This window comes from Maniola jurtina, chromosome 16, assembly GCF_905333055.1.
Source record: "Maniola jurtina chromosome 16, ilManJurt1.1, whole genome shotgun sequence".
NCBI classification, from domain to species: domain Eukaryota; kingdom Metazoa; phylum Arthropoda; class Insecta; order Lepidoptera; family Nymphalidae; genus Maniola; species Maniola jurtina.
In genome coordinates, this window is record NC_060044.1 from 7,836,345 (window position 1) to 7,848,639 (window position 12,295).

Sequence of the window (12,295 nt, forward strand, 5' to 3'; positions counted from 1 at the left end):
AACTGGTCGATAAATAGGTATTTATTTACCCAAAGTCTACTTTAATAGCGGTGAAGTTAAAAGTAACGATTTAGTTTGAGCATACAGTAAATCTGTTTGGGTAAGTATAGTATCGCTAATTCTATATTTATTATTTATGTCTGTACCAGTTTCTTATGAAAGCTAAAATATAATTTAATAAAAGCGTTATATCTTTGCCGGGTCACGTAAGTAAGGACGCTGGGGAGAAAATTACATTTTGTTTGGCCACGTTCACGGAGGGACATGGGACAACTCAGTTAACGAGTGTTCAGGATTCTTGGTAATTCTTTCATATCTCTTCGTCCGAGATAAGAGAGTTGCGAAATCTTTTAAATCGGTAACTCGCTTATTGTTTTTTCGATATCGGATGGATATTGAATAAAATATTTCACTCGTTTTTGTTTAGAAAAAGTTTCAGAAGAATTGGAAAATCGTTACGTTGTCTTATAAAGTAACGTGCATATAAAATGATAGACTATTGTTTAGAATCTAATAATTACTCTAAATAAAATGAAAATATTTGCATAGAATCCATTTAGATGAGGTATTTAAAGAACAAAATAATATTTTCTTTCACTTCAATATTTGTTGCAAAAATAAGTCATGTCTATTTTCATTTATCAACTGGAAAGTTGGCTACATTTCCTCTTGCGATAATATTACTTGTTTTTTCCCAAATAATTCAATTTTCATAAGGTATTATTAGATATTTATAGGTGTGCAATAAAAGAATCACTTGTCTTATCAGGGTTCCGTTATGAAATAAACGTCGGCCGATTATTTATGTGCCGGAAAAGGGCGAGGATCGGCCGATTGTGACGCCCCAATAGGAGCAGATATTTTCACGGAATTATCATTTGGCAACGATTTGTTTGCTTAACGCCCGATTGCTCTCACCTCGTTCTAGATTTTATCGGCAGAGGAAAGGATACTTTTGATTTTTGAAAGCAGAAAATGTATTTGTATATAGATTTATTTTTCGTGACGTTTCCTTAATTTTTTTTAAATATGTGTTTATTAACCGACTTCCAAAAAAGGAGGAGGTTCTCAATTCGTCGGGATCTTTTTTTTTTTTTTTTATGTATGTTCCCCGATTACTCAAAGACTCCTGGACCGATTTGGAAAGTTTTTTTTTTGTTTGAAAGGGTATACTGTGCAGGTGGTCCCATATAAATTTGGTGAAGATCTGATGAATATCTTCGGAGATGGAGAACAGAACTCCTCAATGGATAAGAGCAAATTGCTCGCGATCACTGTAATAGCTTAGTAAACAGTAGGGTTTTAACTGGGCATAGCATATTATAGTACAGTGGGGCCACTAAAAATTGTGAAATAAAAATTTTTCAAAAGAAAAATAAAACCGACTTCAAAAACCAAAAACACTAAAAAGTAGAAAATAATTTTTGTTTAGCTACACATGTAATGTACCTAGGTATGAAGTCGGGCGAGCTTCACTCTTGGATTTCTAATTTTGTTTTAATATGCTCGCTCGACTTCATACCTAGGTACATTACATGTGTAGCTAAACAAAAATTATTTTCTACTTTTTAGTGTTTTTGGTTTTTGAAGTCAGTTTTATTTTTCTTTTGAAATTTTTTTTTATTTATCTTTATAGAGTATTTATTCATCCAAGTCTTTATAATGGACTAGCGATTACCTGCAGTTCCGCTCGTTGAAAATATAAATCCACTTTATTCAATATCCTGTGGGACTTATTACTTGTATATATTATATTATAAAGAAAATCTCTATGCATAATTTCTAGGTCCAAGCGTTTGGGCTGGGCATTACCTAACTGAATCAGGATTTGTAACCTACCTACTTATATATAGATGAATGCAGATTTACTACAGTAAAGATTTATAGCAATAATAATTATGCATATTTTGTATGTGCGGGCAAGTATGCAAAACTTACACAAAATCGATAAGTCAAGTTATCGGAAGTTTGACTTCTTATAGTTTTAAGCCATCCTTAGTTACCGTTAACGGAAGTAAAATTATTCTGCACTCAAGAGTTTTAACGAACTACTTATTGGATCAAATTTTATCGACAACAAATTGCCTACCTATTTTAGAAGAATATTTATTAAAATTATTATGTAATTGGATGCAAAGTATCTATGTAACTTTCGTCAAAAACGGTTATACAGCTGATGGGCCGTGAAAAGCTAGCTGACAGACAAACAGATTTACATTTTCGCATCAATAATATTAGTATGGATGGTTGGTACTTTCGATCATGTGGTCGCATAAGGCCGCAAGATGTAAGACGAGAGTCATTGGCCAGCCATACGAACCAAGCATTTATTAGATTCAACCGACTCTTGCTACTGAAGTCACACGTATTTTCAATACTGAAAATGTAATATGTGACTCTCTTGCGGCTTTGTTGTCTGATTGCTCTCCTCTTGCGGGTTGTCTTGTAGTTTAACAATCACTTCAATTCTGTGTGCTTAGTATGAGATTCTTCATCTCACTACAGTTGATAGAATTCGAGCATAAAAATACTTCAGTGCTTAAAACAAGGTGTTACGGTCCATTAAACCCTAACAGGCTTACTTTAAAGCTCAAGTTCGTCAATATAATTCAGCCAGCGCTATAAGCCGAAAGTTTGTGAAAATATCGGTGTACTTAGTTTTTTACTTTAAATTAAGGAACTTAAAGTTCATTTTATTCTGACATCATTGTTTTCCGACTCTCGAGTTCTATTAACGTTATAAGGTTTAAAATCTCATACTAAGCACACTGATACCCCTTCAAACCAAAGGATAGAGGCAGACATCGCGTATCTTGAACGAGAATGTTTTTGAAACTTCATTATTGAGTAACACAAACTTTTAAAAGTCTACAATAGTAGCGTTGTCAAGTATTTGTTTATTTCTACTTAGGTATTTTGTAAAATACAAGACTTTCAGAGTAAAACGCCTTGAGAATTTTCAAAACGAATTAAATAATCTAGACAGAATCCAAATGTGGAACTAATTTAACGTGTTCAGTTTATTAGTTTTTGTAAACTTGAATTCTTTCACTTGTTACTTTTATGAATTCCTTTATAATACCTAACAAGAGACAGATAAGTACCTATTGTACAAACTTTGACAACGGAAATTCACTTCATTTCAATAATATGAGCTACGAGCTTGTAATTTTATTTTTTGTAACTCTTCTGTTTCAACTGTAAACTCCGTAAAGCATCATCCAAATCTGCGCGATAAAAGCGACTACTTACGAAACAGGAACGTCAGCCGCGTGACGCGGCGGTCGCCTCCCTCGATATCAAATGGCGCCATGCACGTCCCTACCCGATCATTGCACGTTATATTCGCGTCCCACATCCCGCGTTCTTGAAGCGCAGGTGTGGCTGCAGTTTTTTATTTTATTTTAGTCATTTATTAACCCCCGACCCAAAAAGAGGGGTGTTATAAGTTTGACGTGTGTATCTGTGTATCTGTTTGTGGCATCGTAGCTCCTAGACTAATGAACTGATTTTAATTTAGATTTTTTGTTTAAAAGGTGGCTTGATCGAGAGTGTTCTTAGCTATACCTAATCCAAGAAAATCGGTTCAGCCGTTTGAAATTTATCAGCTCTTTTCTAGTTACTGTAACCTTCACTTGTCGAATTAAATAATCTAGACAGAATCCAAATGTGGAACTAATTTAACGTGTTCAGTTTATTAGTTTTTGTAAACTTGAATTCTTTCACTTGTTACTTTTATGAATTCCTTTATAATACCTAACAAGAGACAGATAAGTACCTATTGTACAAACTTTGACAACGGAAATTCACTTCATTTCAATAATATGAGCTACGAGCTTGTAATTTTATTTTTTGTAACTCTTCTGTTTCAACTGTAAACTCCGTAAAGCATCATCCAAATCTGCGCGATAAAAGCGACTACTTACGAAACAGGAACGTCAGCCGCGTGACGCGGCGGTCGCCTCCCTCGATATCAAATGGCGCCATGCACGTCCCTACCCGATCATTGCACGTTATATTCGCGTCCCACATCCCGCGTTCTTGAAGCGCAGGTGTGGCTGCAGTTTTTTATTTTATTTTAGTCATTTATTAACCCCCGACCCAAAAAGAGGGGTGTTATAAGTTTGACGTGTGTATCTGTGTATCTGTTTGTGGCATCGTAGCTCCTAGACTAATGAACTGATTTTAATTTAGATTTTTTGTTTAAAAGGTGGCTTGATCGAGAGTGTTCTTAGCTATACCTAATCCAAGAAAATCGGTTCAGCCGTTTGAAATTTATCAGCTCTTTTCTAGTTACTGTAACCTTCACTTGTCGGGGGTGTTATAAATTTTTAATTTACACTTGTCTTATTCATCTCACTGTAATTAGTGCTCAAAAATATTTTTGCGTATAAGTAAATTGAATTTTATTTTATTAGAATAAAAATTAATGATTAAAAATTTAAAAAAGATCATACATTAACATTTAAAGGACTAGTAATTTTTATGTTAACGTTATTGCCATCTCTAAGCTAATCTCGCATAATTTGCAAAGTCATCTATCTCGCCTCGTGAACGCCTGTAGCCGACACAATGCTACAATCAGAGCTTATGCATAAATTTGAATTTTCAATTAAGAATACTTTGAAGAAAATTTTATTAGACATAAAGAGAAACCTTTGGTCTCCGAGACAAAATACGAAGGTATTAAAGAACAAGAAAAGACACGGAGTTTCCGAAACTGAAATTCAATATTATATTTTGTCTGTAATAAAGTATTATAGTGGACTTGTAGCAAACTAATATTGATGATTTTAAATTTTTCATTCTTAATAGTATGTAGTTATAAATCATGAATATTGTAGAAATAGTACTAAGGTACAAGTCAAGTTATAGTTGAATGTTAGTCATACTTATATATGTACAATTTTTTTATTATATATGTCATTTCAATATTTTTTTTACAGATATATAATATGGCGACTCCATCATCTTAGCTGTCCAATCCAATGTACACCCCAAAACGGCTGAAAGGCGTTCGCGAGATATCTTAAATGAGTTTCGTTATCTCCAGCAAAAGAAAATGGGATTAATAGTTAACAGAGATCCTTGCAGGCGCTAAATATCTGCGCCATTTAAAATAACACTCTTTTTGTCACGTTTATCTAATAAATTAAGATTTTAAATTTGTTTTGTACCCACTCTTATCTATTGTCTCAGTTAATGTTATTATACTGACTTATTCTTTTACTTGATAGATGCACACCCCGATGCTTCACACAAGCGTATAGATTTGATCATCTACTATTGACAAGGGCAGTGCTATGTGTAAATTATGTGGAACAAGGGCAACGCTTTACATAATACTACTAGGAGTACCCTTACATTGCGTGATGAGTTAGTGTTTCTTCTGTACGTAGTAATAGTTCTTTACGTAGTAGTCTATAAACTTTCAAAGAATCCTTTTGCACGGAGTGCTCGTATAATGCAATACTCTACAATGAAGATCGCTAAACCCATAGTGAGAAAAATAATCGTAAGCGTCGATCCTAATACAAGACCCCTCAGTTCTGAGGCTTTATGCAAAGGACCTGAGTCCATAAAGCGACCGTAAAGGGCCGTTGTAGAAAGAATGCAAAGTGAGTCATGCCGTAAACTCCGTTGGCCTCTCTTCGGTGTCTTTTACGATAGATTTATATTCATGACACTATCTCTAGCGCGTAAAATTTCGGCCGATGGCGATCCAGAAGCTGGCATATGTAATTTTGTTTGAATAAGTAAAAAGGGGAGGACAAAGGCTATTTGATCTTCCTTTCTGTCTTGGAATAAATAACGTCGCCCGACTATTTATGGGATATTTCATAAATGGATTTCAAAGGATGGGCTTGGAGATTATTGATTGCAGATTTCTTATTTCATTCTTTGGAACGTTTATTAGAAAGTGATATAGTTTACTCTTGAGGTCGGATTCAAAACGTATGCCTTACTTCAAACTGAAAGTCGTCATAGAGCTGAGAAAATGAATATTCGTATCATAAATATGCGCACAGATTTTGCGTTATTTTGTAGAAACCATAGACAATGCGTGTACAAGGCGTACTAGAGACCTTAAGTAGGTATATGGCCATAATATTTCGCACTGACTGAAGGTTTTTATGTGAACTCGTAAAGTTTTTTATTATTTCCAATGAAGGAATTATACTTACTTTACGATGTATAATTTAAAAAAAGAATGCAAAACAACAAGAAATTTAATGGGTGGTCAAAACAAATATTACGATTTCCATTCCTAATAACCCCAATGGTAGGTACATTTGTACGCTTTAAAAGCAATTTCAGGTTTTTACGAGTGGTCAGTTTGTGCCTTTCTTTATTATTTGAAGCGTATTCGAGTTACGCCTTGTAATAAAATTTCGGCGTTTTGGAGAAATACGCTCTAAAAGAGAAGAAATTAATGTTTGAACATTAACACCTGCGTAGAAGGTTTTATAGGCAATACTCGTGATTCGTGAAATCCTGCTTAGCAGTCAAGTGTTTGTGCTAAAATTTTATCGTTCACTTATCCTAATTTTTTTATTGAATACCAAAGTATCTTTCATTTCCAGCTTACAATATCTGATTTATGTATTTTGATGTTAAGTTTTCACTTACACAGCTTTTGCAATTTTACCTATTAGCTAGTACACTAGTACACAGACATACTTTATATTATTAATACAATAGATATACAGTAGATATACATATACAGTAGACATAGAAACAATAGAGATAGAGTACCTAATCAATTTGTCAGGAATTCTATTTTTAAACTAGTTAGGTTTTTATTTATATCTTTGTAAGGTTATTAAGTGTCATAAAAAAAACAACGATTTTTCATGGATAAATCACAAAAATCCACGGTTACATATACGTCTTGTAGTGTCACTGACAATATAATGAACATGAAGGGAAATAAATTTTATTAATTACTTCTAACCTCAATTTACGAAATAAAAAATATAGCGGCAAAATTTTAACGATTAAAAAGAGCGAGAAATTTAGAAACGTGATCTGAAGGAGACAAAATAATATTCCAATTGTAGATATTAATTCGAGACATAATAATATTTACGTACATTTTCAGACTGAAAATGAGTTTAAGCACAGGCATTATTCTCCTTTGCAGTGACAGTAACATACGAAGCTCTGTTAAAAATAGGAAACACTCAAATAAAGCCGTATAATGCTTAGAGACTGCTAAGTTTTGCCAGATATTTTCATTTTTATTTTGTGCGGGAAACTTAATTCTTTTGTTGTGACACGGGATATTCTGAGAAAAATGCCAACGAAGGTAAAGATTTTTAAGTGCCTATGCCCTATGTATTATAATTTTAAACAGCTTACTTTTCTGTATTTCTTCTGAATATTGCGATGTATCTTTCAATTAATTCTGTAATATATTATTGAAATATTTGTAAATTATATTTCTGACGACCACACATTGCCAAACTACCGAATTAAAATTTGCTATTCAACTGTAATGTAAATGAGACCAGACCACAAATCTACGCGCTGCAGTTGAAATCTTTGCTAAATTGGTTAACCATTAATTTGGGAATTGTTTCAGATTCTTTAGCATTTTGTTCACGCTTTAAAATGATTATTATAAATTAAATTTTCATATTACAAATTCTAATTACTTAGTTGGGCCAGCTGGATTTAAGTTAATTTTTGTTACTTATTATTGTACCTTACTATTGTTCGTACCCTTTATTACATTTTATTGGAATTATATATCAGTTATTGTAAGGTGACCTGAAGCGCTCGTGTTACTTTTATAATTTTAAAGATGCCTTATACAAAACATTGTAATTTGACATATCCATCCAGATTAAGTTAACTCAGGTAAAACTTTATCATCATCTCTACCTATCACTTGCTTACTACTAGTCATACTACACATACGACACATTACTACACAACACGTTTCACCTCTAAGAATGAGAGTCCACCACGCTGACCAAGTGCTGGTAGGCAAACTATAAGAGAACATTATGAAGAACTGAAAGTAACCTGCATGAAGTTTTTTCACGACTTGAAATTTGGTATAGACTGCAATTATAGTATTTTTAATTAAAAAGGCTTAAATTCTAAAGCTACTCTGAAACTTTTTCAAAAATAAAAATAGAAAAGAAAAACTAGTGCAAGTCTCAACGCTGACAATAAATCAATGTCGCTAAAAATTAATTTGCATTAATTACTCGGCGTGTAACATAACATAATGACGAAATCGTATTAAGCGAGTAGGCAACAAAGAGGAATATTTTAATGAAAGTTTCGGGTTTCTCTAATATATTAGACGAGCGCATAAGAGGCGCGGCTCATAATTACTGTAAAAGCGTTAGATCTGTTGAAGGCAGTCGCACCTCAAAGAACACTTACAATAGGTAATGTACTTAACACGGCGGCCTAGCGTGCCGTATTACATCGTGTCACGGAGAATAGGGGAACTTTGGAGAGGCTTTTATAATTAGATATAGTTCGGGGTAGTGTTAGAAAGGTCTCAGTAACTATAGACCCCTAACACTCAAGTCATAATACCTACCTATTCTATTGGAAAAGTGTCACTCTATTATTTTATTTGTCTCTGCTGTAATGTGTTTGCCTACAATATCCATACTAATATTACATAATAATATGAAAGTGTGTCCGTCTGTCTGTGACCTTAACACGACCATACGTTTTGACGAAATTTTGTACAAATATATTTTGCATCCCGGAGACGGACACAGGTTATTTTTTATCTCCGAAAATCAAAGAGTTTCCACGGAATATTTAAAAAAACCTAAATTAACGAGGGTAAAGTCGCGAGTTTCACCTAGTGATTTACACTAAGTATATACACTTTTTATCGATTTTATCTCTTAAATTTTAACAATGACTCTAATTTTATCAGTACAACTACTTAGTCTGTATCCTAATGGCCTTAAGGTATATTACTTGCATATTTTCTTTGCTTAAAAATCCGTATATATAAGGAACTAAAATACATTAGCAAAAGAGACAGAAATGCCTTCTGTAGCCACATTTCTGCGAACAAACCATTATTTATTAATTATTATTAACATCGCTTAGAAATTAAAGTAATTATTATTAGTAAAAAAGAATTACCAGCCCGGCATTTTAAAAAATACGTTATTCGACCAACCATTTAGGATAATATCATTCAAGGTATATAATATAACAGGATACTACTATTCCAATTCCAAAGACTCACCTCTAGTAGGTGAGAAACAAGAAAGTGGTCGTATCAAAGTATCGCATTACGAACCCTCCACAGGGCGATACAAACATACACAAAGAATGACAACTCCGTAGTTCGTGCGCCCTCGGCGAGATAAAATACATTTAGATAAATGGAAGGCGCAACCTTTACTCGGGCACTCTGCGCTAAACGACAGTCTTAATTTTCCCAAAGTAATAATTAAGAGTGAAAGCCCGGGGGCGAACGTTGGAGGAACGGGCGCTAAATTTTTAAATACCCGCTAAGTACTAAGTCCGATACGTTGGAAGTTAATTGTATTAATAAACAAATTTGCATCGTCCTCTTAGACTTAATGAATATTAAATCCCCATTTCAAGAAGTACTTATAACTTGCTTTTTTCGCAAACTTTTCTTGGATATTCGAAAACGCTCTTAAACTTTGGATATAATCTATTCATTATATAACATAAAAATCTTGTGAAGAAGGATTGTAATAATGAAGTATAAAAGCTCGGAGGCTATCACAAAATGGTGTACTCTAATGTAATAAAATTATTTGAATAGACCAATTCCAAAAAAACTTGATAATAAAAGGCTTTGATTCAACGATTTCTATTTTGGACGTATAAATACAGCCAAACTTTTGTAAATCAAAAAAGTTTGAAATTTAGTGAAATTTTAATAAAAATAAAAGTTTTCAACCAAAGTTTAAAGCCGATTTAAAACTACGCTGTTTGGAAGTTGACGGACAGACGTTTTATGTGAAATTGTCCGTTCCTATGGACATAATTATTTATTCAAAGGCGTCGCAAACTTTCCCAAACAACTGTTAGAGCAAGTTTCCACTTTCCATCCATCCACCGGTCCATCTTTTTATAATAACTTACTCGGTGTTTGATCACATGCATACGCAGAAATTATAGAAAATTCCATGCATCATAAGGACATTATAGGACAGAATTATATTCTATCAGCGCAACTAAAAGCAAAAAAACCGGCCAAGTGCAAGTCAGACTCGCACACCGAGGGTTCCGTATTTGGGGATTTTTCCGACATTTTACACCATAAATCAAAATCTATTATGCTAAAAAATAAATAAAAATCTGTTTTAGAATGTACAAGTAAAACCCTTTCATATGATACCCTACTTGGTATAGTTATCTTACTTTCAAAATTAAAACACATTTTAATTTTTTTTAATTATGTAAAGAAAAATTCACGGTTTTCAGATTTATTCCTTTACTTGTGCTATAAGACCTACCTACCTGCCAAATTTCATGATTTTAGGTCAACGGGAAGTACCCTATAGGTTTTCTTGACAGACACGACGTATGGACGAACGGATGGACGGACAGACAGACAGACAGACAGACAGACAGACAGACAGAAAGACAGACAACAAAGTGATCCTATAAGGGTTCCGTTTTTCCTTTTGAGGTACGGAACCCTAAAAACGGAATAGATTGTTGATACATTGTAGACCGTACAGTAAACAAGTTTCCATGCATTTACGAGACGTTCTGTGGATTCTAATAATAGAAAAATAATAATAGGCGTTTTACTCGGAGCATTTTTTCGTCAATTCCTCTCCTTCTAAATATAGTGCCACTAAATTTTCCGTCTTTTTGTCGGTTCAGTAAAATAGATCGGTCTGGCAAAATGGAAACCCGCTTTAATGGTTTTTAAATATTTATCACAGCCTTATTTCTATACTTTTCCATTTGAGGTAGACACTTTATTGTTCAATAAGACTATATTTGGATATTTTATTGTTATATATAGCGTTCCTATAGAAAAGAAAGGTTTTTATTCAATATCAAATCATGAAGCACTAGTTTTTAAATATTGTGTTGTACTGTAACCTCTTATCGATTAGAAAATAAGATTTAAATAAGATTTTCAGTCTTGCTTTTTATTATATTGGATTAATAGCATAGTATCTAAAACTCTGAACCAGACTCATAAGTACTAGGCATACTTACCTATAGGTTAATAATAACATGGTAACGTTTCTATCGAACACGCTAGATATCTCGACGTGCTAATTAAAATATTAATTTTCCGAAGTGCCATTAACTTTCATATTTTCACCCACGGAAAAGGGCCTATTGGAACGGGCTACAGTTATTAATTAAATTTTCCCCGTATCTGAGGGCATTTCACGAATTAGCCGGCCAATTTCTTTGAATGCTTTTTCCGCTTGCTTTACCCTAATTAACTTAGAGACGGCCGAGATAGAAAGGTCTCTCTTTTAGCAAAAATCTCGCCGACTGTGATCATAATCATTTTACTTAAATATTTCAAAATTCAGCGGCTGAGCGCTCACAAAATTTAATATTGGACGCTTAATTTTGTGACTACATTAAGCGAGTTTCATATTTTGTAAAATGAATAAATTTATTAATATACAATTTAACGATATTATTTTATGTTTGTGAAATATAAAACTATATTCCAATGGAGAGTCCATTGGTTTCTTTGATAAAAGTTCGCATTAGGTAAGCAGTAAAAGCTTTTTAACTAAGCTCCAATATTTTATATCATCAGGTTGTGATTTATTTTAATAATAATGCACAGTCTACCTCCTATATCTATTTTTTCCAGTTTTAAGTTGCCATACTCAGGATGCTCATGTATTGAATCCTCGAAAAATTATGCGATCCATTCAAGCAGTAAAGTTGATAATTTAACTACGGTAATAGATGATGGATAACTGTGTCAGAGCAGTCGACAGGTCGAGAAGTCGAGTGCAATGAGTGTAAGTATATCTTGCAACTGCTCGACTGCTCGGAGCAGTCGCGATTGCGACATTAAAAGGATGCCTCGCAGCATGAAGCGATCAGATATGACTGCCCGTGTATGGCCACTCTAGTATGTAACGTAAATAGTGCCTAGTACCTACTTAAAACGCTGGACCCAAATCGAGATTGGAATTATTTAGAAAGCAGCTTCGAAAAGAACCATAATATAGACCTTAGAAACCTACCTTAGAAAGTTACGACTATTGGAAATTTAAGGCTTTAATTAAAAATACCACCCCAAATTAAGCAAATAATTTGCCTCTAATTGAAA

At 33.5% G+C, this 12,295-nt stretch overlaps 1 protein-coding gene across 3 annotated transcripts in view; it reads right to left on the reverse strand.

Moving 5' to 3' along the window:
- Positions 1-12,295, reverse strand: part of LOC123873411 (semaphorin-2A) — a 427,879-nt gene that overhangs the window by 248,124 nt on the left and 167,460 nt on the right. The gene's annotated exons all lie outside the window — the stretch shown is intronic.